The sequence below is a fragment of the Triticum urartu genome, chromosome 7A (genome assembly GCF_056163025.1).
Source record: "Triticum urartu cultivar PI428250 chromosome 7A, HENAU_Tu73, whole genome shotgun sequence".
Classification (NCBI taxonomy): Eukaryota; Viridiplantae; Streptophyta; class Magnoliopsida; order Poales; family Poaceae; genus Triticum; species Triticum urartu.
The window spans coordinates 12,007,031-12,033,538 of record NC_141879.1 but is presented as its reverse complement, the minus strand read 5'-3'; positions in this window follow the sequence as shown (position 1 = coordinate 12,033,538).

Genomic DNA, 26,508 nt, shown 5'->3' with positions numbered 1-26,508 from the left:
TCAAACGCTACAGGGTTAGGCGGGACGGGGGCCGTGGGGGGGGGGGGTAGCAATGCCACCCGAGCGTCGCACCGGGCCCTCATACATGCGTGATGGTGTGCTGGCATGTCCGAAGAGGCGGCACGCGTCTCCGGGTTGTGCCCCCTCACACGGACGGCGCCGCCGCCGAAACCTGGAGGGGGGAAACGGACGCGTCGGGTCTACAGGGAGGGGATCTTACTGTGGATTTGGCCCGGATGTTGCTCTAAAGTGTTCGTATGGGCTGACCTAACACGACCGGGTGGATAGTTCCACTGGTTAAAACGTGTCCGTGCAAAGTCAAAGGGCTAGATCCCGTGGTCAAACGCTACAGGGTTAGGTGGGACGGGGGCCGTGGGGGGGAGGCGTAGCAATGCCACCCGAGCGTCGCACCGGGCCCTCATACATGCGGGGTGGTGTGCTGGCATGTCCGAAGAGGCGGCACGCGTCTCCGGGGTGTGCCCCCTCACACGGACGGCGCCGACGCCGGCACCTAGAGGGGGAAACGGACGTGTCGGGTCTACACGGAGGGGATCTTACTGTGGGTTTGGCCCGGATGTTGCTCTAAAGTGTTCGTATGGGCTGACCTAACACGACCGGGTCGATAGTTCGACTGGTCAAAACCCGTCCGTGCAAAGTCAAAGGGCTAGATCCCGTGGTCAAACGCTACAGGGTTAGGCGGGACGGGGGCCGTTGGGGGCTAGCAATGCCACCCGAGCGTCGCACCGGGCCCTCATACATGCGGGGTGGTGTGCTAGCATGTCCGAAGAGGCGGCACGCGTCTCCGGGGTGTGCCCCCTCACACGGACGGCGCCGATGCCTGCACCTGGAGGGGGAAACAGACGCGTCGGGTCTACACGTTGGGGATCTTACTGTGGGTTTGGCCCGGATGTTGCTCTAAAGTGTTCGTATAGGCTGACCTAACACGACCGGGTTGATAGTTCCACTGGTCAAAACCCGTCCGTGCAAAGTCAAAGTACTAGATCCCGTGGTCAAACGCTACAGGGTTAGGCGGGACGGGGGCCGTGGGGGGGGTAGCAATGCCACCTGAGCGTCGCACCGGGCCCTCATACATGCGTGATGGTGTGCTGGCATGTCCGAAGAGGCGGCACGTGTCTCCGGGGTGTGCCCCCTCACACGGACGGCGCCGCCGCCGGCACGTGGAGGGCGGAAACGAACGCGTCGGGTCTACAGGGAGGGGATCTTACTGTGCGTTTGGCCCGGATGTTGCTCTAAAGTGTTCGTATGGGCTGACCTAACACGACCGGGTGGATAGTTCCACTGGTCAAAACGCGTCCGTGCAAAGTCAAAGGGCTAGACCCGTGGTCAAACGCTACAGGGTTAGGCGGGACGGGGGCCGTGGGGGGTAGCAATGCCACCCGAGCGTCGCACCGGGCCCTCATACATGCGGGGTGGTGTGCAGGCATGTCCGAAGAGGCGGCACGCGTCTCCGGGGTGTGCCCCCTCACACGGACGGCGCCGCCGCCGGCACCGGAAGGGGGAAACGGACGCGTCGGGTCTACAGGGAGGGGATCTTGCTGTGGGTTTGGCCTGGATGTTGCTCTAAAGTGTTCGTATGGGCTGACCTAACACGACCGGGTGGATAGTTCCACTGGTTAAAACGTGTCCGTGCAAAGTCAAAGGGCTAGATCCTGTGGTCAAACGCTACAGGGTTAGGCGGGACGGGGGCCGTGGGGGGGGGAGGGTTAGCAATGCCACCCGAGCGTCGCACCGGGCCCTCATACATGCGGGGTGGTGTGCTGGCATGTCCGAAGAGGCGGCACGCGTCTCCGGGGTGTGCCCCCTCACAGGACGGCGCCGACGCCGGCACCTGTAGGGGGAAACGGACAGGTCGGGTCTACACGGAGGGGATCTTACTGTGGATTTGGCCCGGATGTTGCTCTAATGTGTTCATATGGGCTGACCTAACACGACCGGGTCTATAGTTCCACTGGTCAAAACCCGTCCGTGCAAAGTCAAAGGGCTAGATCCCGTGGTCAAACGCTACAGGGTTAGGCGGGACGGGGGCCGTTGGGGGGTAGCAATGCCACCCGAGCGTCGCACCGGGCCCTCATACATGCGGGGTGGTGTGCTGGCATGTCCGAAGAGGCGGCACGCGTCTTCGGGGTGTGCCCCCTCACACGGACGACGCCGCCGCCAGCACCTGAAGGGGGGAAACGGACACGTCGGGTCTACAGGGAGGGGATCTTACTGTGGGTTTGGCCCGGATGTTTCTCTAAAGTGTTCGTATAGGCTGACCTAACACGACCGGGTCGATAGTTCCACTGGTCAAAACCCGTCCGTGCAAAGTCAAAGGGCTAGATCCCGTGGTCAAACGCTACAGGGTTAGGCGGGACGGGGGCCGTGGGGGGGGGGGGGGGGGGGTAGCAATGCCACCCGAGCGTCGCACCGGGCCCTCATACATGCGGGGTGGTGTGCTGGCATGTCCGAAGAGGCGGCACGCGTCTCCGGGGTGTGCCCCCTCACACGGACGGCGCCGCCGCCGGCACCTGAAGGGGGGAAACGGACACGTCGGGTCTACACGGAGGGGATCTTACTGTGGGTTTGGCCCGGATGTTGCTCTAAAGTGTTCGTATAGGCTGACCTAACACGACCGGGTCGATAGTTCCACTGGTCAAAACCCGTCCGTGCAAAGTCAAAGGGCTAGATCCCGTGGTCAAACGCTACAGGGTTAGGCGGGACGGGGGCCGTTGGGGGGTAGCAATGCCACCCGAGCATCACACAGGGCCCTCATACATGCGGGGTGGTGTGCTAGCATGTCCGAAGAGGCGGCACGCGTCTCCGGGGTGTGCCCCCTCACACGGACGGCGCCGCCGCCGGCACCTGAAGGGGGGAAACGGACGCGTCGGGTCTACAGGGAGGGGATCTTACTGTGGGTTTGGCCCGGATTTTGCTCTAAAGTGTTCGTATGGGCTGACCTAACACGACCGGGTGGATAGTTCCACTGGTCAAAACGCGTCCGTGCAAAGTCAAAGGGCTAGATCCCGTGGTCAAACGCTACAGGGTTAGGCGGGACGGGGGCCGTGGGGGGTAGCAATGCCACCCGAGCGTCGCACCGGGCCCTCATACATACGGGGTGGTGTGCAGGCATTTCCGAAGAGGCGGCACGCGTCTCCGTGGTGTGCCCCCTCACACGGACGGCGCCGCCGCGGCTCCGGAAGGGGGAAACGGACGCGTCGGGTCTACAGGGAGGGGATCTTACTGTGGGTTTGGCCTGGATGTTGCTCTAAAGTGTTCGTATGGGCTGACCTAACACGATCGGGTGGATAGTTCCACTGGTTAAAACGTGTCCGTGCAAAGTCAAAGGGCTAGATCCTGTGGTCAAACGCTACAGGGTTCGGCGGGACGGGGGCCGTGGGGGGGGTAGCAATGCCACCCGAGCGTCGCACCGGGCCCTCATACATGCGGGGTGGTGTGCTGGCATGTCCGAAGAGGCGGCACGCTTCTCCGGGGTGTGCCCCCTCACACGGACGGCGCCGACGCCAGCCCCTGGAGGGGGAAACGGACAGGTCGGGTCTACACGGAGGTGATCTTACTGTGGATTTGGCCCGGATGTTGCTCTAAAGTGTTCGTATGGGATGACCTAACACGACCGGGTTGATAGTTCCACTGGTCAAAACCCGTCCGTGCAAAGTCAAAGGGCTAGATCCCGTGGTCAAACGCTATAGGGTTAGGCGGGACGGGGGCCGTTGGGGGTTAGCAATGCCACCCGAGCGTCGCAACGGGCCCTCATACATGCGGGGTGGTGTGCTGGCATGTCCGAAGAGGCGGCACGCATCTCCGTGGTGTGCCCCCTTACACGGACGGCGCTGCCGCCGGCACCTGGAGGGGGGAAACGGACGCGTCGGGTCTACACGGAGGGGATCTTACTGTGGGTTTGGCCCGGATGTTGCTCTAAAGTGTTCGTATAGGCTGACCTAACACGACCGGGTCGATAGTTCCACTGGTCAAAACCCGTCCGTGCAAAGTCAAAGGGCTATTTCCCGTGGTCAAACGCTACAGGGTTAGGCGGGACGGGGGCCGTTGGGGGGTAGCAATGCCACCCGAGCATCACACAGGGCCCTCATACATGCGGGGTGGTGTGCTAGCATGTCCGAAGAGGCGGCACGCGTCTCCGGGGTGTGCCCCCTCACACGGACGGCGCCGCCGCCGGCACCTGAAGGGGGGAAACGGACGCGTCGGGTCTACAGGGAGGGGATCTTACTGTGGGTTTGGCCCGGATGTTGCTCTAAAGTGTTCGTATGGGCTGACCTAACACGACCGGGTGGATAGTTCCACTGGTCAAAACGCGTCCGTGCAAAGTCAAAGGGCTACATCCCGTGGTCAAACGCAACAGGGTTAGGCGGGACGGGGGCCGTGGGGGGTAGCAATGCCACCCGAGCGTCGCACCGGGCCCTAATACATGCGGGGTGGTGTGCAGGCATGTCCGAAGAGGCGGCACGCGTCTCCGGGGTGTGCCCCCTCACACGGACGGCGCCGCCGCGGCTCCGGAAGGGGGAAACGGACGCGTCGGGTCTACAGGGAGGGGATCTTACTGTGGGTTTGGCCTGGATGTTGCTCTAAAGTGTTCGTATGGGCTGACCTAACACGATCGGGTGGATAGTTCCACTGGTTAAAACGTGTCCGTGCAAAGTCAAAGGGCTAGATCCTGTGGTCAAACGCTACAGGGTTCGGCGGGACGGGGGCCGTGGGGGGGGGGTAGCAATGCCACCCGAGCGTCACACCGGGCCCTCATACATGCGGGGTGGTGTGCTGGCATGTCCGAAGAGGCGGCACGCTTCTCCGAGGTGTGCCCCCTCACACGGACGGCGCCGACGCCAGCACCTGGAGGGGGAAACGGACAGGTCGGGTCTACACGGAGGTGATCTTACTGTGGATTTGGCCCGGATGTTGCTCTAAAGTGTTCGTATGGGCTGACCTAACACGACCGGGTCGATAGTTCCACTGGTCAAAACCCGTCCGTGCAAAGTCAAAGGGCTAGATCCCGTGGTCAAACGCTATAGGGTTAGGCGGGACGGGGGCCGTTGGGGGTTAGCAATGCCACCCGAGCGTCGCACCGGGCCCTCATACATGCGGGGTGGTGTGCTGGCATGTCCGAAGAGGCGGCACGCGTCTTCGGGGTGTGCCCCCTCACACGGACGACGCCGCCGCCAGCACCTGAAGGGGGGAAACGGACACGTCGGGTCTACAGGGAGGGGATCTTACTGTGGGTTTGGCCCGGATGTTTCTCTAAAGTGTTCGTATAGGCTGACCTAACACGACCGGGTCGATAGTTCCACTGGTCAAAACCCGTCCGTGCAAAGTCAAAGGGCTAGATCCCGTGGTCAAACGCTACAGGGTTAGGCGGGACGGGGGCCGTGGGGGGGGGGGGGTAGCAATGCCACCCGAGCGTCGCACCGGGCCCTCATACATGCGGGGTGGTGTGCGGGCATGTCCGAAGAGGCGGCACGCGTCTCCGGGGTGTGCCCCCTCACACGGACGGCGCCGCCGCCGGCACCTGAAGGGGGGAAACGGACACGTCGGGTCTACACGGAGGGGATCTTACTGTGGGTTTGGCCCGGATGTTGCTCTAAAGTGTTCGTATAGGCTGACCTAACACGACCGGGTCGATAGTTCCACTGGTCAAAACCCGTCCGTGCAAAGTCAAAGGGCTAGATCCCGTGGTCAAACGCTACAGGGTTAGGCGGGACGGGGGCCGTTGGGGGGTAGCAATGCCACCCGAGCATCACACAGGGCCCTCATACATGCGGGGTGGTGTGCTAGCATGTCCGAAGAGGCGGCACGCGTCTCCGGGGTGTGCCCCCTCACACGGACGGCGCCGCCGCCGGCACCTGAAGGGGGGAAACGGACGCGTCGGGTCTACAGGGAGGGGATCTTACTGTGGGTTTGGCCCGGATTTTGCTCTAAAGTGTTCGTATGGGCTGACCTAACACGACCGGGTGGATAGTTCCACTGGTCAAAACGCGTCCGTGCATAGTCAAAGGGCTAGATCCCGTGGTCAAACGCTACAGGGTTAGGCGGGACGGGGGCCGTGGGGGGTAGCAATGCCACCCGAGCGTCGCACCGGGCCCTCATACATACGGGGTGGTGTGCAGGCATTTCCGAAGAGGCGGCACGCGTCTCCGTGGTGTGCCCCCTCACACGGACGGCGCCGCCGCGGCTCCGGAAGGGGGAAACGGACGCGTCGGGTCTACAGGGAGGGGATCTTACTGTGGGTTTGGCCTGGATGTTGCTCTAAAGTGTTCGTATGGGCTGACCTAACACGATCGGGTGGATAGTTCCACTGGTTAAAACGTGTCCGTGCAAAGTCAAAGGGCTAGATCCTGTGGTCAAACGCTACAGGGTTCGGCGGGACGGGGGCCGTGGGGGGGGTAGCAATGCCACCCGAGCGTCGCACCGGGCCCTCATACATGCGGGGTGGTGTGCTGGCATGTCCGAAGAGGCGGCACGCTTCTCCGGGGTGTGCCCCCTCACACGGACGGCGCCGACGCCAGCCCCTGGAGGGGGAAACGGACAGGTCGGGTCTACACGGAGGTGATCTTACTGTGGATTTGGCCCGGATGTTGCTCTAAAGTGTTCGTATGGGATGACCTAACACGACCGGGTTGATAGTTCCACTGGTCAAAACCCGTCCGTGCAAAGTCAAAGGGCTAGATCCCGTGGTCAAACGCTATAGGGTTAGGCGGGACGGGGGCCGTTGGGGGTTAGCAATGCCACCCGAGCGTCGCAACGGGCCCTCATACATGCGGGGTGGTGTGCTGGCATGTCCGAAGAGGCGGCACGCATCTCCGTGGTGTGCCCCCTTACACGGACGGCGCTGCCGCCGGCACCTGGAGGGGGGAAACGGACGCGTCGGGTCTACACGGAGGGGATCTTACTGTGGGTTTGGCCCGGATGTTGCTCTAAAGTGTTCGTATAGGCTGACCTAACACGACCGGGTCGATAGTTCCACTGGTCAAAACCCGTCCGTGCAAAGTCAAAGGGCTATTTCCCGTGGTCAAACGCTACAGGGTTAGGCGGGACGGGGGCCGTTGGGGGGTAGCAATGCCACCCGAGCATCACACAGGGCCCTCATACATGCGGGGTGGTGTGCTAGCATGTCCGAAGAGGCGGCACGCGTCTCCGGGGTGTGCCCCCTCACACGGACGGCGCCGCCGCCGGCACCTGAAGGGGGGAAACGGACGCGTCGGGTCTACAGGGAGGGGATCTTACTGTGGGTTTGGCCCGGATGTTGCTCTAAAGTGTTCGTATGGGCTGACCTAACACGACCGGGTGGATAGTTCCACTGGTCAAAACGCGTCCGTGCAAAGTCAAAGGGCTAGATCCCGTGGTCAAACGCTACAGGGTTAGGCGGGACGGGGGCCGTGGGGGGTAGCAATGCCACCCGAGCGTCGCACCGGGCCCTAATACATGCGGGGTGGTGTGCAGGCATGTCCGAAGAGGCGGCACGCGTCTCCGGGGTGTGCCCCCTCACACGGACGGCGCCGCCGCGGCTCCGGAAGGGGGAAACGGACGCGTCGGGTCTACAGGGAGGGGATCTTACTGTGGGTTTGGCCTGGATGTTGCTCTAAAGTGTTCGTATGGGCTGACCTAACACGATCGGGTGGATAGTTCCACTGGTTAAAACGTGTCCGTGCAAAGTCAAAGGGCTAGATCCTGTGGTCAAACGCTACAGGGTTCGGCGGGACGGGGGCCGTGGGGGGGGTAGCAATGCCACCCGAGCGTCACACCGGGCCCTCATACATGCGGGGTGGTGTGCTGGCTTTCCGAAGAGGCGGCACGCTTCTCCGGGGTGTGCCCCCTCACACGGACGGCGCCGACGCCAGCACCTGGAGGGGGAAACGGACAGGTCGGGTCTACACGGAGGTGATCTTACTGTGGATTTGGCCCGGATGTTGCTCTAAAGTGTTCGTATGGGCTGACCTAACACGACCGGGTCGATAGTTCCACTGGTCAAAACCCGTCCGTGCAAAGTCAAAGGGCTAGATCCCGTGGTCAAACGCTATAGGGTTAGGCGGGACGGGGGCCGTTGGGGGTTAGCAATGCCACCCGAGCGTCGCACCGGGCCCTCATACATGCGGGGTGGTGTGCTGGCATGTCCGAAGAGGCGGCACGCGTCTCCGTGGTGTGCCCCCTTACACGGACGGCGCTGCCGCCGGCACCTGGAGGGGGGAAACGGACGCGTCGGGTCTACAGGGAGGGGATCTTACTGTGGGTTTGGCCCGGATGTTGCTCTAATGTGTTCATATGGGCTGACCTAACACGACCGGGTCTATAGTTCCATTGGTCAAAACCCGTCCGTGCAAAGTCAAAGGGCTAGATCCCGTGTTCAAACGCTACAGGGTTAGGCGGGACGGGGGCCGTTGGGGGGTAGCAATGCCACCCGAGCGTCGCACCGGGCCCTCATACATGCGGGGTGGTGTGCTGGCATGTCCGAAGAGGCGGCACGCGTCTCCGGGGTGTGCCCCCTCACATGGACGGCGCCGCCGCCGGCACCTGAAGGGGGGAAACGGACACGTCGGGTCTACAGGGAGGGGATCTTACTGTGGGTTTGGCCCGGATGTTGCTCTAAAGTGTTCGTATAGGCTGACCTAACACGACCGGGTCGATAGTTCCACTGGTCAAAACCCGTCCGTGCAAAGTCAAAGGGCTAGATCCCGTGGTCAAACGCTACAGGGTTAGGCGGGACGGGGGCCGTGGGGGGGGGGGGGTAGCAATGCCACCCGAGCGTCGCACTGGGCCCTCATACATGCGGGGTGGTGTGCTGGCATGTCCGAAGAGGCGGCACGCGTCTCCGGGGTGTGCCCCCTCACACGGACGGCGCCGACGCCGGCACTTGGAAGGGGGAAACGGACGCGTCGGGTCTGCACGGAGGGGATCTTACTGTGGGTTTGGCCCGGATGTTGCTCTAAAGTGTTCGTATAGGCTGACCTAACATGACCGGGTCGATAGTTCCACTGGTCAAAACCCGTCCGTGCAAAGTCAAAGGGCTAGATCCCGTGGTCAAACGCTACAGGGTTAGGCGGGACGGGGGCCGTGGGGGGTAGCAGTGCCACCCGAGCATCGCACCGGGCCCTCATACATGCCGGGTGGTGTGCTGGCATGTCCGAAGAGGCGGCACGCGTCTCCGGGGTGTGCCCCCTCACACGGACGGCGCCGACGCCGGCACTTGGAGGGGGGAAACGGACGCGTCGGGTCTACACAGAGGGGATCTTACTGTGGGTTTGGCCCGGATGTTGCTCTAAAGTGTTCGTATAGGCTGACCTAACACGACCGGGTCGATAGTTCCACTGGTCAAAACCCGTCCGTGCAAAGTCAAAGGGCTAGATCCCGTGATCAAACGCTACAGGGTTAGGCGGGATGGGGGCCGTTGGGGGGTAGCTATGCCACCCGAGCATCACACCGGGCCCTCATACATGCGGGGTGGTGTGCTAGCATGTCCGAAGAGGCGGCACGCGTCTCCGGGGTGTGCCCCCTCACACGGACGACGCCGCCGCCTGCACCTGAAGGGGGGAAACGGACGCGTCGGGTCTACAGGGAGGGGATCTTACTGTGGGTTTGGCCCGGATGTTGCTCTAAAGTGTTTGTATGGGCTGACCTAACACGACCGGTTGGATAGTTCCACTGGTCAAAACGCGTCCGTGCAAAGTCAAAGGGCTAGATCCCGTGGTCAAACGCTACAGGGTTAGGCGGGACGGGGGCCGTGGGGGGTAGCAATGCCACCCGAGCATCGCATCGGGCCCTCATACATGCGGGGTGGTGTGCATGCATGTCCGAAGTGGCGGCACGCGTCTCCAGGGTGTGCCCCCTCACACGGACGGCGCCGCCGCCGGCACCTGGAGGGGGGAAACGGACGCGTCGGGTCTACAGGGAGGGGATCTTACTGTGGGTTTGGCCCGGATGTTGCTCTAAAGTGTTTGTATGGGCTGACCTAACACGACCGGGTGGATAGTTCCACTGGTCAAAACCCGTCCGTGCAAAGTCAAAGGGCTAGATCCCGTGGTCAAACGCTACAGGGTTAGGCGGGACGGGGGCCGTGGGGGGGGGGGGTAGCAATGCCACCCGAGCGTCGCACCGGGCCCTCATACATGCGGGATGGTGTGCTGTCATGTCCGAAGAGGCGGCACGCGTCTCCGGGGGTGCCCCCTCACACGGACGGCGCCGACGCCGGCACCTGGAGGGGGGAAACGGACGCGTCGGGTCTACAAGGAGGGGATCTTACTGTGGGTTTGGCCCGGATGTTGCTCTAAAGTGTTCGTATGGGCTGACCTAACACGACCGGGTGGATAGTTCCACTGGTCAAAACCCGTCCGTGCAAAGTCAAAGGGCTAGATCCCGTGGTCAAACGCTACAGGGTTAGGCAGGACGGGGGCCGTGGGGGGGGGGGGTAGCAATGCCACCCGAGCGTCGCACCAGGCCCTCATACATGCGGGATGGTGTGCTGGCATGTCCGAAGAGGCAGCACGCATCTCCGGGGTGTGCCCCCTCACACGGACGGCGCCGCCGCCGGCACCGGAAGGGGGGAAACGGACGCGTCGGGTCTACAGGGAGGGGATCTTACTGTGGGTTTGGCCTGGATGTTGCTCTAAAGTGTTCGTATGGGCTGACCTAACACGGCCGGGTGGATAGTTCCACTGGTTAAAATGTGTCCGTGCAAAGTCAAAGGGCTAGATCCCGTGGTCAAACGCTACAGGGTTAGGCGGGACGGGGGCCGTGGGGGGGGGGGGGGTAGCAATGCCACCCCAGCGTCGCACCGGGCCCTCATACATGCGGGGTGGTGTGCTGGCATGTCCGAAGAGGCGGCACGCGTCTCCGGGGTGTGCCCCCTCACACGGACGGCGCCGACGCCGGCACCTAGAGGGGGAAACGGACGTGTCGGGTCTACACGGAGGGGATCTTACTGTGGGTTTGGCCCGGATGTTGCTCTAAAGTGTTCGTATGGGCTGACCTAACACGACCGGGTCGATAGTTCCACTGGTCAAAACCCGTCCGTGCAAAGTCAAAGGGCTAGATCCCGTGGTCAAACGCTACAGGGTTAGGCGGGACGGGGGCCGTGGGGGGGGTAGCAATGCCACCCGAGCGTCGCACCGGGCCCTCATACATGCAGGATGGTGTGCTGGCATGTCCGAAGAGGCGGCACGCATCTCCGGGGTGTGCCCCCTCACACGGACGGCGCCGCCGCCGGCACCTGAAGGGGGGAAACGGACGCATCGGGTCTACAGGGAGGGGATCTTACTGTGAGTTTGGCCTGGATGTTGCTCTAATGTGTTCGTATGGGCTGACCTAACACGACCGGGTGGATAGTTCCACTGGTTAAAACATGTCCGTGCAAAGTCAAAGGGCTAGATCCCGTGGTCAAACGCTACAGTGTTAGGCAGGACGGGGGCCGTGGGGGGGTAGCAATGCCACCCGAGCGTCGCACCGGGCCCTCATACATGCGGGGTGGTGTGCTGGCATGTCCGAAGAGGCGGCACGCGTCTCCGGGGTGTGCCCCCTCACACGGACGGCGCCGCCGCCGGCACCTGAAGGGTGGAAACGGACGCGTCGGGTCTACAGGGAGGGGATCTTACTGTGGGTTTGGCTCGGATGTTGCTCTAAAGTGTTTGTATGGGCTGACCTGACACGACCGGGTGGATAGTTCCACTGGTCAAAACCCGTCCGTGCAAAGTCAAAGGGCTAGGTCCCGTGGTCAAACGCTACAGTGTTAGGCGGGATGGGGGCCGTGGGGGGGGGTATCAATGCCACCCGAGCGTCGCACCGGGCACTCATACATGCGGGATGGTGTGCTGGCATGTCCGAAGAGGCCGCACGCGTCTCCGGGGTGTGCCCCCTCACACGGACGGCGCCACCGCCGGCACCTGGAGGGGGGAAACGGACGCGTTGGGTCTACAGGGAGGGGATCTTACTGTGGGTTTGGCCCGGATGTTGCTCTAAAGTGTTCGTATGGGCTGACCTAACACGACCGGGTGGATAATTCCACTGGTCAAAACCTGTCCGTGCAAAGTCAAAGGGCTAGATCCCGTGGTCAAACGCTACAGGGTTAGGCGGGACGGGGGCCGTGGGGGGTAGCAATGCCACCCGAGCATCGCACCGGGCCCTCATACATGCGGGGTGGTGTGCTGGCATGTCCGAAGAGGCGGCACGCGTCTCCGGGGTGTGCCCCCTCACACGGACGGCGCCGCCGCCGGCACCTGAAGGGGGGAAACGGACGCGTCGGGTCTACAGGGAGGGGATCTTACTGTGGGTTTGGCCCGGATGTTGCTCTAAAGTGTTCGTATGGGCTGACCTAACACGACCGGGTCGATAGTTCCACTGGTCAAAACCCGTCCGTGCAAAGTCAAAGGGCTAGATCCCGTGGTCAAACGCTACAGGGTTAGGCGGGACGGGGGCCGTGGGGGGGGGGGTTAGAAATGCCACCCGAGCGTCGCACCAGGCCCTCATACATGCGGGGTGGTGTGCTGGCATGTCCGAAGAGGCGGCACGCGTCTCCGGGGTGTGCCCCCTCACACGGACGGCGCCGCCGCCGGCACTTGGAGGGGGGAAACGGACGTGTCGCGTCTACATGGAGGGGATCTTACAGTGGGTTTGGCCCGGATGTTGCTCTAAAGTGTTCGTATGGGCTGACCTAACACGACCGGGTCGATAGTTCCACTGGTCAAAACCCGTCCGTGCAAAGTCAAAGGGCTAGATCCCGTGGTCAAACGCTACAGGGTTAGGCGGGACGGGGGCCGTGGGGGGGGGGGGGTAGCAATGCCACCCGAGCGTCGCACCGGGACCTCATACATGCGGGATGGTGTGCTGGCATGTCCGAAGAGGCGGCACGCGTCTCCGGGGTGCGCCCCCTTACACGGACGGCGCCGCCGCCTGCACCTGGAGGGGGGAAACGGATGCGTCGGGTCTACAGGGAGGGGATCTTACTGTGGGTTTGGCCCGGATGTTGCTCTATAGTGTTCGTATGGGCTGACCTAACACGACCGGGTGGATAGTTCCACTGGTCAAAACCCGTCCGTGCAAAGTCAAAGGGCTAGATCCCGCGGTCAAACGCTACAGGGTTAGGTGGGACGGGGGCCGTGGGGGGGGTAGCAATGCCACCCGAGCGTCGCACCGGGCCCTCATACATGCGGGATGGTGTGCTGGCATGTCCGAAGAGGCGGCACGCATCTCCGGGGTGTGCCCCCTCACACGGACGGCGCCGTCGCCGGCACCTCAAGGGGGGAAACGGACGCGTCGGGTCTGCAGGGAGGGGATCTTACTGTGGGTTTGGCCTGGATGTTGCTCTAAAGTGTTCATATGGGCTGACCTAACACGACCGGGTGGATAGTTCCACTGGTTAAAACGTGTCCGTGCAAAGTCAAAGGGCTAGATCCCGTGGTCAAACGCTACAGGGTTAGGCGGGACGGGGGCCGTGGGGGGGGGTAGCAATGCCACCCGAGCGTCACACCGGGCCCTCATACATGCGGGGTGGTGTGCTGGCATGTCCGAAGAGGCGGCACGCGTCTCCGGGGTGTGCCCCCTCACACGGACGGCGCCGACGCCGGCACTTGGAGGGGGAAACGGACGCGTCAGGTCTACACGGAGGGGATCTTACTGTGGGTTTGGCCCGGATGTTGCTCTAAAGTGTTCGTATAGGCTGACCTAACACGACCGGGTCGATAGTTCCGCTGGTCAAAACCCGTCCGTGCAAAGTCAAAGGGCTAGATCCCGTGGTCAAACGCTACAGGGTTAGGCGGGACGGGGGCCGTGGGGGGGGGGGGGTAGCAATGCCACCCGAGCGTCGCACCGGCCCTCATACATGCGGGATGGTGTGCTGGCATGTCCGAAGAGGCGGCACGCGTCTCCGGGGTGTGCCCCCTCACACGGACGGCGCCGCCGCCGGCACCTGGAGGGGGGAAACGGACGCATCGGGTCTACAGGGAGGGGATCTTACTGTGGGTTTGTCCCGGATTTTGCTCTAAAGTGTTCGTATGGGCTGACCTAACACGACCGGGTGGATAGTTCCACTAGTCAAAACCTGTCCGTGCAAAGTCAAAGGGCTAGATCCCGTGGTCAAACGCTGCAGGGTTAGGCGGGACGGGGGTCGTGGGGGGTAGCAATGCCACCCGAGCATCGCACCGGGCCCTCATACATGTGGGGTGGTGTGCAGGCATGTGCGAAGAGGCGGCACGCGTCTCCGGGGTGTGCCCCGTCACACGGACGGCGCCGACGCCGGCACTTGGAGGGGGGAAACGGATGCGTCGGGTCTACAGGGAGGGGATCTTACTGTGGGTTTGGCCCGGATGTTGCTCTAAAGTGTTCGTATAAGCTGACCTAACACGACCGGGTCGATAGTTCCACTGGTCAAAACCCGTCCGTGCAAAGTCAAAGGCTAGATCCCGTGGTCAAACGCTACAGGGTTAGGCGGGACGGGGGCCGTGGGGGGGTAGCAATGCCACCCGAGCGTCGCACCGGGCCCTCATACATGTGTGATGGTGTGCTGGCATGTCCGAAGAGGCGGCACGCGTCTCCGGGTTGTGCCCCCTCACACGGACGGCGCCGCCGCCGACACCTGAAGGGGGGAAACGGACGCGTCGGGTCTACAGGGAGGGGATCTTACTGTGGGTTTGGCCCGGATGTTGCTCTAAAGTGTTCGTATGGGCTGACCTAACACGACCGGGTGGATAGTTCCACTGGTCAAAACCCGTCCGTGCAAAGTCAAAAGCTAGATCCCGTGGTCAAACGCTACAGGGTTAGGCGGGACGGGATCCGTTGGGGGGGGGGGGGGGTAGCAATGCCACCCGAGCGTCGCACCGGGCCCTCATACATGTGGGGTGGTGTGCTGCCATGTCCGAAGAGGCGGCACGCGTCTCCGGGGTGTGCCCCCTCACACGGACGGCGCCGACGCCGGCACCTAGAGGGGGAAACGGACGCGTCGGGTCTACAGGTAGGGGATCTTACTGTGGGTTTGGCCCGGATGTTGCTCTAAAGTGTTCGTATGGGCTGACCTAACACGACCGGGTGGATAGTTCCACTGGTTAAAACCCGTCCGTGCAAAGTCAAAAGCTAGATCCCGTGGTCAAACGCTACAGGGTTAGGCGGGACGGGATCCGTGGGGGGGGGGGGGGTAGCAATGCCACCCGAGCGTCGCACCGGGCCCTCATACATGTGGGGTGGTGTGCTGCCATGTCCGAAGAGGCGGCACGCGTCTCCGGGGTGTGCCCCCTCACACGGACGGCACCGACGCCGGCACCTAGAGGGGGAAACGGACGCGTCGGGTCTACACGAAGGGGATCTTACTGTGGGTTAGGCCCGGATGTTGCTCTAAAGTGTTCGTATGGGCTGACCTAACACAACCGGGTCGATAGTTCCACTGGTCAAAACCCGTCCGTGCAAAGTCAAAGGGGTAGATCTCGTGGTCAAACGCTACAGGGTTAGGCGGGACGGGGGCCGTTGGGGGGTAGCAATGCCACCCGAGCGTCGCACCGGGCCCTCATACATGCGGGGTGGTGTGCTGGCATGTCCGAAGAGGCGGCACGCGTCTCCGGGGTGTGCCCCCTCACACGGACGGCGCCGCCGCCGGCACCTGGAGGGGGGAAACGGATGCCTCGGGTCTACAGGGAGGGGATCTTACTGTGGGTTTGGCCCGGATGTTGCTCTAAAGTGTTCGTATAGGCTGACCTAACACGACTGGGTCGATAGTTCCACTGGTCAAAACCCGTCCGTGCAAAGTCAAAGGGCTAGATCCCGTGGTCAAACGCTACAGGGTTAGGCGGGACGGGGGCCGTGGGGGGGGGGGGGGTAGCAATGCCACCCGAGCGTCGCACCGGGCCCTCATACATGCGTGATGGTGTGCTGGCATGTCCGAAGAGGCGGCACGCGTCTCCGGGTTGTGCCCCCTCACACGGACGGCGCCGCCGCCGAAACCTGGAGGGGGGAAACGGACGCGTCGGGTCTACAGGGAGGGGATCTTACTGTGGATTTGGCCCGGATGTTGCTCTAAAGTGTTCGTATGGGCTGACCTAACACGACCGGGTGGATAGTTCCACTGGTTAAAACGTGTCCGTGCAAAGTCAAAGGGCTAGATCCCGTGGTCAAACGCTACAGGGTTAGGTGGGACGGGGGCCGTGGGGGGGAGGGGTAGCAATGCCACCCGAGCGTCGCACCGGGCCGTCATACATGCGGGGTGGTGTGCTGGCATGTCCGAAGAGGCGGCACGCGTCTCCGGGGTGTGCCCCCTCACACGGACGGCGCCGACGCCGGCACCTAGAGGGGGAAACGGACGTGTCGGGTCTACACGGAGGGGATCTTACTGTGGGTTTGGCCCGGATGTTGCTCTAAAGTGTTCGTATGGGCTGACCTAACACGACCGGGTCGATAGTTCGACTGGTCAAAACCCGTCCGTGCAAAGTCAAAGGGCTAGATCCCGTGGTCAAACGCTACAGGGTTAGGCGGGACGGGGGCCGTTGGGGGCTAGCAATGCCACCCGAGCGTCGCACCGGGCCCTCATACATGCGGGGTGGTGTGCTAGCATGTCCGAAGAGGCGGCACGCGTCTCCGGGGTGTGCCCCCTCACACGGACGGTGCCGATGCCTGCACCTGGAGGGGGAAACAGACGCGTCGGGTCTACACGTTGGGGATCTTACTGTGGGTTTGGCCCGGATGTTGCTCTAAAGTGTTCGTATAGGCTGACCTAACACGACCGGGTTGATAGTTCCACTGGTCAAAACCCGTCCGTGCAAAGTCAAAGTACTAGATCCCGTGGTCAAACGCTACAGGGTTAGGCGGGACGGGGGCCGTGGGGGGGGGGTAGCAATGCCACCTGAGCGTCGCACCGGGCCCTCATACATGCGTGATGGTGTGCTGGCATGTCCGAAGAGGCGGCACGCGTCTCCGGGGTGTGCCCCCTCACGGACGGCGCCGCCGCCGGCACGTGGAGGGGGGAAACGAACGCGTCGGGTCTACAGGGAGGGGATCTTACTGTGCGTTTGGCCCGGATGTTGCTCTAAAGTGTTCGTATGGGCTGACCTAACACGACCGGGTGGATAGTTCCACTGGTCAAAACGCGTCCGTGCAAAGTCAAAGGGCTAGACCCGTGGTCAAACGCTACAGGGTTAGGCGGGACGGGGGCCGTGGGGGGTAGCAATGCCACCCGAGCGTCGCACCGGGCCCTCATACATGCGGGGTGGTGTGCAGGCATGTCCGAAGAGGCGGCACGCGTCTCCGGGGTGTGCCCCCTCACACGGACGGCGCCGCCGCCGGCACCGGAAGGGGGAAACGGACGCGTCGGGTCTACAGGGAGGGGATCTTGCTGTGGGTTTGGCCTGGATGTTGCTCTAAAGTGTTCGTATGGGCTGACCTAACACGACCGGGTGGATAGTTCCACTGGTTAAAACGTGTCCGTGCAAAGTCAAAGGGCTAGATCCTGTGGTCAAACGCTACAGGGTTAGGCGGGACGGGGGCCGTGGGGGGGGGAGGGTTAGCAATGCCACCCGAGCGTCGCACCGGGCCCTCATACATGCGGGGTGGTGTGCTGGCATGTCCGAAGAGGCGGCACGCGTCTCCGGGGTGTGCCCCCTCACAGGACGGCGCCGACGCCGGCACCTGTAGGGGGAAACGGACAGGTCGGGTCTACACGGAGGGGATCTTACTGTGGATTTGGCCCGGATGTTGCTCTAATGTGTTCATATGGGCTGACCTAACACGACCGGGTCTATAGTTCCACTGGTCAAAACCCGTCCGTGCAAAGTCAAAGGGCTAGATCCCGTGGTCAAACGCTACAGGGTTAGGCGGGACGGGGGCCGTTGGGGGGTAGCAATGCCACCCGAGCGTCGCACCGGGCCCTCATACATGCGGGGTGGTGTGCTGGCATGTCCGAAGAGGCGGCACGCGTCTTCGGGGTGTGCCCCCTCACACGGACGACGCCGCCGCCAGCACCTGAAGGGGGGAAACGAACACGTCGGGTCTACAGGGAGGGGATCTTACTGTGGGTTTGGCCCGGATGTTTCTCTAAAGTGTTCGTATAGGCTGACCTAACACGACCGGGTCGATAGTTCCACTGGTCAAAACCCGTCCGTGCAAAGTCAAAGGGCTAGATCCCGTGGTCAAACGCTACAGGGTTAGGCGGGACGGGGGCCGTGGGGGGGGGGGGGGGGTAGCAATGCCACCCGAGCGTCGCACCGGGCCCTCATACATGCGGGGTGGTGTGCTGGCATGTCCGAAGAGGCGGCACGCGTCTCCGGGGTGTGCCCCCTCACACGGACGGCGCCGCCGCCGGCACCTGAAGGGGGGAAACGGACACGTCGGGTCTACACGGAGGGGATCTTACTGTGGGTTTGGCCCGGATGTTGCTCTAAACTGTTCGTATAGGCTGACCTAACACGACCGGGTCGATAGTTCCACTGGTCAAAACCCGTCCGTGCAAAGTCAAAGGGCTAGATCCCGTGGTCAAACGCTACAGGGTTAGGCGGGACGGGGGCCGTTGGGGGGTAGCAATGCCACCCGAGCATCACACAGGGCCCTCATACATGCGGGGTGGTGTGCTAGCATGTCCGAAGAGGCGGCACGCGTCTCCGGGGTGTGCCCCCTCACACGGACGGCGCCGCCGCCGGCACCTGAAGGGGGGAAACGGACGCGTCGGGTCTACAGGGAGGGGATCTTACTGTGGGTTTGGCCCGGATTTTGCTCTAAAGTGTTCGTATGGGCTGACCTAACACGACCGGGTGGATAGTTCCACTGGTCAAAACGCGTCCGTGCAAAGTCAAAGGGCTAGATCCCGTGGTCAAACGCTACAGGGTTAGGCGGGACGGGGGCCGTGGGGGGTAGCAATGCCACCCGAGCGTCGCACCGGGCCCTCATACATACGGGGTGGTGTGCAGGCATTTCCGAAGAGGCGGCACGCGTCTCCGTGGTGTGCCCCCTCACACGGACGGCGCCGCCGCGGCTCCGGAAGGGGGAAACGGACGCGTCGGGTCTACAGGGAGGGGATCTTACTGTGGGTTTGGCCTGGATGTTGCTCTAAAGTGTTCGTATGGGCTGACCTAACACGATCGGGTGGATAGTTCCACTGGTTAAAACGTGTCCGTGCAAAGTCAAAGGGCTAGATCCTGTGGTCAAACGCTACAGGGTTCGGCGGGACGGGGGCCGTGGGGGGGGTAGCAATGCCACCCGAGCGTCGCACCGGGCCCTCATACATGCGGGGTGGTGTGCTGGCATGTCCGAAGAGGCGGCACGCTTCTCCGGGGTGTGCCCCCTCACACGGACGGCGCCGACGCCAGCCCCTGGAGGGGGAAACGGACAGGTCGGGTCTACACGGAGGTGATCTTACTGTGGATTTGGCCCGGATGTTGCTCTAAAGTGTTCGTATGGGCTGACCTAACACGACCGGGTTGATAGTTCCACTGGTCAAAACCCGTCCGTGCAAAGTCAAAGGGCTAGATCCCGTGGTCAAACGCTATAGGGTTAGGCGGGACGGGGGCCGTTGGGGGTTAGCAATGCCACCCGAGCGTCGCAACGGGCCCTCATACATGCGGGGTGGTGTGCTGGCATGTCCGAAGAGGCGGCACGCATCTCCGTGGTGTGCCCCCTTACACGGACGGCGCTGCCGCCGGCACCTGGAGGGGGGAAACGGACGCGTCGGGTCTACACGGAGGGGATCTTACTGTGGGTTTGGCCCGGATGTTGCTCTAAAGTGTTCGTATAGGCTGACCTAACACGACCGGGTCGATAGTTCCACTGGTCAAAACCCATCCGTGCAAAGTCAAAGGGCTATTTCCCGTGGTCAAACGCTACAGGGTTAGGCGGGACGGGGGCCGTTGGGGGGTAGCAATGCCACCCGAGCATCACACAGGGCCCTCATACATGCGGGGTGGTGTGCTAGCATGTCCGAAGAGGCGGCACGCGTCTCCGGGGTGTGCCCCCTCACACGGACGGCGCCGCCGCCGGCACCTGAAGGGGGGAAACGGACGCGTCGGGTCTACAGGGAGGGGATCTTACTGTGGGTTTGGCCCGGATGTTGCTCTAAAGTGTTCGTATGGGCTGACCTAACACGACCGGGTGGATAGTTCCACTGGTCAAAACGCGTCCGTGCAAAGTCAAAGGGCTAGATCCCGTGGTCAAACGCTACAGGGTTAGGCGGGACGGGGGCCGTGGGGGGTAGCAATGCCACCCGAGCGTCGCACCGGGCCCTAATACATGCGGGGTGGTGTGCAGGCATGTCCGAAGAGGCGGCACGCGTCTCCGGGGTGTGCCCCCTCACACGGACGGCGCCGCCGCGGCTCCGGAAGGGGGAAACGGACGCGTCGGGTCTACAGGGAGGGGATCTTACTGTGGGTTTGGCCTGGATGTTGCTCTAAAGTGTTCGTATGGGCTGACCTAACACGATCGGGTGGATAGTTCCACTGGTTAAAACGTGTCCGTGCAAAGTCAAAGGGCTAGATCCTGTGGTCAAACGCTACAGGGTTCGGCGGGACGGGGGCCGTGGGGGGGGGGGGGGGTAGCAATGCCACCCGAGCGTCACACCGGGCCCTCATACATGCGGGGTGGTGTGCTGGCATGTCCGAAGAGGCGGCACGCTTCTCCGGGGTGTGCCCCCTCACACGGACGGCGCCGACGCCAGCACCTGGAGGGGGAAACGGACAGGTCGGGTCTACACGGAGGTGATCTTACTGTGGATTTGGCCCGGATGTTGCTCTAAAGTGTTCGTATGGGCTGACCTAACACGACCGGGTCGATAGTTCCACTGGTCAAAACCCGTCCGTGCAAAGTCAAAGGGCTAGATCCCGTCGTCAAACGCTATAGGGTTAGGCGGGACGGGGGCCGTTGGGGGTTAGCAATGCCACCCGAGCGTCGCACCGGGCCCTCATACATGCGGGGTGGTGTGCTGGCATGTCCGAAGAGGCGGCACGCGTCTCCGTGGTGTGCCCCCTTACACGGACGGCGCTGCCGCCGGCACCTGGAGGGGGGAAACGGACGCGTCGGGTCTACAGGGAGGGGATCTTACTGTGGGTTTGGCCCGGATGTTGCTCTAATGTGTTCATATGGGCTGACCTAACACGACCGGGTCTATAGTTCCATTGGTCAAAACCCGTCCGTGCAAAGTCAAAGGGCTAGATCCCGTGTTCAAACGCTACAGGGTTAGGCGGGACGGGGGCCGTTGGGGGGTAGCAATGCCACCCGAGCGTCGCACCGGGCCCTCATACATGCGGGGTGGTGTGCTGGCATGTCCGAAGAGGCGGCACGCGTCTCCGGGGTGTGCCCCCTCACATGGACGGCGCCGCCGCCGGCACCTGAAGGGGGGAAACGGACACGTCGGGTCTACAGGGAGGGGATCTTACTGTGGGTTTGGCCCGGATGTTGCTCTAAAGTGTTCGTATAGGCTGACCTAACACGACCGGGTCGATAGTTCCACTGGTCAAAACCCGTCCGTGCAAAGTCAAAGGGCTAGATCCCGTGGTCAAACGCTACAGGGTTAGGCGGGACGGGGGCCGTGGGGGGGGGGTAGCAATGCCACCCGAGCGTCGCACTGGGCCCTCATACATGCGGGGTGGTGTGCTGGCATGTCCGAAGAGGCGGCACGCGTCTCCGGGGTGTGCCCCCTCACACGGACGGCGCCGACGCCGGCACTTGGAAGGGGGAAACGGACGCGTCGGGTCTGCACGGAGGGGATCTTACTGTGGGTTTGGCCCGGATGTTGCTCTAAAGTGTTCGTATAGGCTGACCTAACATGACCGGGTCGATAGTTCCACTGGTCAAAACCCGTCCGTGCAAAGTCAAAGGGCTAGATCCCGTGGTCAAACGCTACAGGGTTAGGCGGGACGGGGGCCGTGGGGGGTAGCAGTGCCACCCGAGCATCGCACCGGGCCCTCATACATGCCGGGTGGTGTGCTGGCATGTCCGAAGAGGCGGCACGCGTCTCCGGGGTGTGCCCCCTCACACGGACGGCGCCGACGCCGGCACTTGGAGGGGGGAAACGGACGCGTCGGGTCTACACGGAGGGGATCTTACTGTGGGTTTGGCCCGGATGTTGCTCTAAAGTGTTCGTATAGGCTGACCTAACACGACCGGGTCGATAGTTCCACTGGTCAAAACCCGTCTGTGCAAAGTCAAAGGGCTAGATCCCGTGATCAAACGCTACAGGGTTAGGCGGGATGGGGGCCGTTGGGGGGTAGCTATGCCACCCGAGCATCACACCGGGCCCTCATACATGCGGGGTGGTGTGCTAGCATGTCCGAAGAGGCGGCACGCGTCTCCGGGGTGTGCCCCCTCACACGGACGACGCCGCCGCCTGCACCTGAAGGGGGGAAACGGACGCGTCGGGTCTACAGGGAGGGGATCTTACTGTGGGTTTGGCCCGGATGTTGCTCTAAAGTGTTTGTATGGGCTGACCTAACACGACCGGGTGGATAGTTCCACTGGTCAAAACGCGTCCGTGCAAAGTCAAAGGGCTAGATCCCGTGGTCAAACGCTACAGGGTTAGGCGGGACGGGGGCCGTGGGGGGTAGCAATGCCACCCGAGCATCGCATCGGGCCCTCATACATGCGGGGTGGTGTGCAGGCATGTCCGAAGAGGCGGCACGCGTCTCCAGGGTGTGCCCCCTCACACGGACGGCGCCGCCGCCGGCACCTGGAGGGGGGAAACGGACGCGTCGGGTCTACAGGGAGGGGATCTTACTGTGGGTTTGGCCCGGATGTTGCTCTAAAGTGTTTGTATGGGCTGACCTAACACGACCGGGTGGATAGTTCCACTGGTCAAAACCCGTCCGTGCAAAGTCAAAGGGCTAGATCCCGTGGTCAAACGCTACAGGGTTAGGCGGGACGGGGGCCGTGGGGGGGTAGCAATGCCACCCGAGCGTCGCACCGGGCCCTCATACATGCGGGATGGTGTGCTGGCATGTCCGAAGAGGCGGCACGCGTCTCCGGGGGTGCCCCCTCACACGGACGGCGCCGACGCCGGCACCTGGAGGGGGGAAACGGACGCGTCGGGTCTACAAGGAGGGGATCTTACTGTGGGTTTGGCCCGGATGTTGCTCTAAAGTGTTCGTATGGGCTGACCTAACACGACCGGGTGGATAGTTCCACTGGTCAAAACCCGTCCGTGCAAAGTCAAAGGGCTAGATCCCGTGGTCAAACGCTACAGGGTTAGGCGGGACGGGGGCCGTGGGGGGGGGGGGGGGTAGCAATGCCACCCGAGCGTCGCACCAGGCCCTCATACATGCGGGATGGTGTGCTGGCATGTCCGAAGAGGCAGCACGCATCTCCGGGGTGTGCCCCCTCACACGGACGGCGCCGCCGCCGGCACCGGAAGGGGGGAAACGGACGCGTCGGGTCTACAGGGAGGGGATCTTACTGTGGGTTTGGCCTGGATGTTGCTCTAAAGTGTTCGTATGGGCTGACCTAACACGGCCGGGTGGATAGTTCCACTGGTTAAAATGTGTCCGTGCAAAGTCAAAGGGCTAGATCCCGTGGTCAAACGCTACAGGGTTAGGCGGGACGGGGGCCGTGGGGGGGGGTAGCAATGCCACCCCAGCGTCGCACCGGGCCCTCATACATGCGGGGTGGTGTGCTGGCATGTCCGAAGAGGCGGCACGCGTCTCCGGGGTGTGCCCCCTCACACGGACGGCGCCGACGCCGGCACCTAGAGGGGGAAACGGACGTGTCGGGTCTACACGGAGGGGATCTTACTGTGGGTTTGGCCCGGATGTTGCTCTAAAGTGTTCGTATGGGCTGACCTAACACGACCGGGTCGATAGTTCCACTGGTCAAAACCCGTCCGTGCAAAGTCAAAGGGCTAGATCCCGTGGTCAAACGCTACAGGGTTAGGCGGGACGGGGGCCGTGGGGGGGGTAGCAATGCCACCCGAGCGTCGCACCGGGCCCTCATACATGCGGGATGGTGTGCTGGCATGTCCGAAGAGGCGGCACGCATCTCCGGGGTGTGCCCCCTCACACGGACGGCGGCGCCGCCGGCACCTGAAGGGGGGAAACGGACGCGTCGGGTCTACAGGGAGGGGATCTTACTGTGGGTTTGGCCTGGATGTTGCTCTAAAGTGTTCGTATGGGCTGACCTAACACGATCGGGTGGATAGTTCCACTGGTTAAAACGTGTCCGTGCAAAGTCAAAGGGCTAGATCCTGTGGTCAAACGCTACAGGGTTCGGCGGGACGGGGGCCGTGGGGGGGGTAGCAATGCCACCCGAGCGTCGCACCGGGCCCTCATACATGCGGGGTGGTGTGCTGGCATGTCCGAAGAGGCGGCACGTTTCTCCGGGGTGTGCCCCCTCACACGGACGGCGCCGACGCCAGCACCTGGAGGGGGAAACGGACAGGTCGGGTCTACACGGAGGTGATCTTACTGTGGATTTGGCCCGGATGTTGCTCTAAAGTGTTCGTATGGGCTGACCTAACACGACCGGGTCGATAGTTCCACTGGTCAAAACCCGTCCGTGCAAAGTCAAAGGGCTAGATCCCGTGGTCAAACGCTATAGGGTTAGGCGGGACGGGGGCCGTTGGGGGTTAGCAATGCCACCCGAGCGTCGCACCGGGCCCTCATACATGCGGGGTGGTGTGCTGGCATGTCCGAAGAGGCGGCACGCGTCTCCGGGGTGTGCCCCCTTACACGGACGACGCTGGCGCCGGCACCTGGAGGGGGGAAACGGACGCGTCGGGTCTACAGGGAGGGGATCTTACTGTGGGTTTGGCCCGGATGTTGCTCTAATGTGTTCATATGGGCTGACCTAACACGACCGGGTCTATAGTTCCACTGGTCAAAACCCGTCCGTGCAAAGTCAAAGGGCTAGATCCCGTGTTCAAACGCTACAGGGTTAGGCGGGACGGGGGCCGTTGGGGGGTAGCAATGCCACCCGAGCGTCGCACCGGGCCCTCATAGATGCGGGGTGGTGTGCTGGCATGTCCGAAGAGGCGGCACGCGTCTCCGGCGTGTGCCCCCTCACATGGACGGCGCCGCCGCCGGCACCTGAAGGGGGGAAACGGACACGTCGGGTCTACAGGGAGGGGATCTTACTATGGGTTTGGCCCGGATGTTGCTCTAAAGTGTTCGTATAGGCTGACCTAACACGACCGGGTCGATAGTTCCACTGGTCAAAACCCGTCCGTGCAAAGTCAAAGGGCTAGATCCCGTGGTCAAACGCTACAGGGTTAGGCGGGACGGGGGCCGTGGGGGGGGGTAGCAATGCCACCCGAGCGTCGCACTGGGCCCTCATACATGCGGGGTGGTGTGCTGGCATGTCCGAAGAGGCGGCACGCGTCTCCGGGGTGTGCCCCCTCACACGGACGGCGCCGACGCCGGCACTTGGAAGGGGGAAACGGACGCGTCGGGTCTGCACGGAGGGGATCTTACTGTGGGTTTGGCCCGGATGTTGCTCTAAAGTGTTCGTATAGGCTGACCTAACACGACCGGGTCGATAGTTCCACTGGTCAAAACCCGTCCGTGCAAAGTCAAAGGGCTAGATCCCGCGGTCAAACGCTACAGGGTTAGGCGGGACGGGGGGCGTGGGGGTAGCAGTGCCACCCGAGCATCGCACCGGGCCCTCATACATGCCGGGTGGTGTGCTGGCATGTCCGAAGAGGCGGCACGCGTCTCCGGGGTGTGCCCCCTCACACGGACGGCGCCGACGCCGGCACTTGGAGGGGGGAAACGGACGCGTCGGGTCTACACGGAGGGGATCTTACTGTGGGTTTGGCCCGGATGTTGCTCTAAAGTGTTCGTATAGGCTGACCTAACACGATCGGGTCGATAGTTCCACTGGTCAAAACCCGTCCGTGCAAAGTCAAAGGGCTAGATCCCGTGGTCAAACGCTACAGGGTTAGGCGGGACGGGGGCCGTTGGGGGGTAGCTATGCCACCCGAGCATCACACCGGGCCCTCATACATGCGGGGTGGTGTGCTAGCATGTCCGAAGAGGCGGCACGCGTCTCCGGGGTGTGCCCCCTCACACGGACGACGCCGACGCCGGCACCTGGAGGGGGGAAACGGACGCGTCGGGTCTACAAGGAGGGGATCTTACTGTGGGTTTGGCCCGGATGTTGCTCTAAAGTGTTCGTATGGGCTGACCTAACACGACCGGGTGGATAGTTCCACTGGTCAAAACCCGTCCGTGCAAAGTCAAAGGGCTAGATCCCGTGGTCAAACGCTACAGGGTTAGGCGGGACGGGGGCCGTGGGGGGGGGGGTAGCAATGCCACCCGAGCGTCGCACCAGGCCCTCATACATGCGGGATGGTGTGCTGGCATGTCCGAAGAGGCAGCACGCATCTCCGGGGTGTGCCCCCTCACACAGACGGCGCCGCCGCCGGCACCTGGAGGGGGGAAACGGACGCGTCGGGTCTACAGGGAGGGGATCTTACTGTGGGTTTGGCCCGGATGTTGCTCTAAAGTGTTTGTATGGGCTGACCTAACACGACCGGGTGGATAGTTCCACTGGTCAAAACCCGTCCGTGCAAAGTCAAAGGGCTAGATCCCGTGGTCAAACGCTACAGGGTTA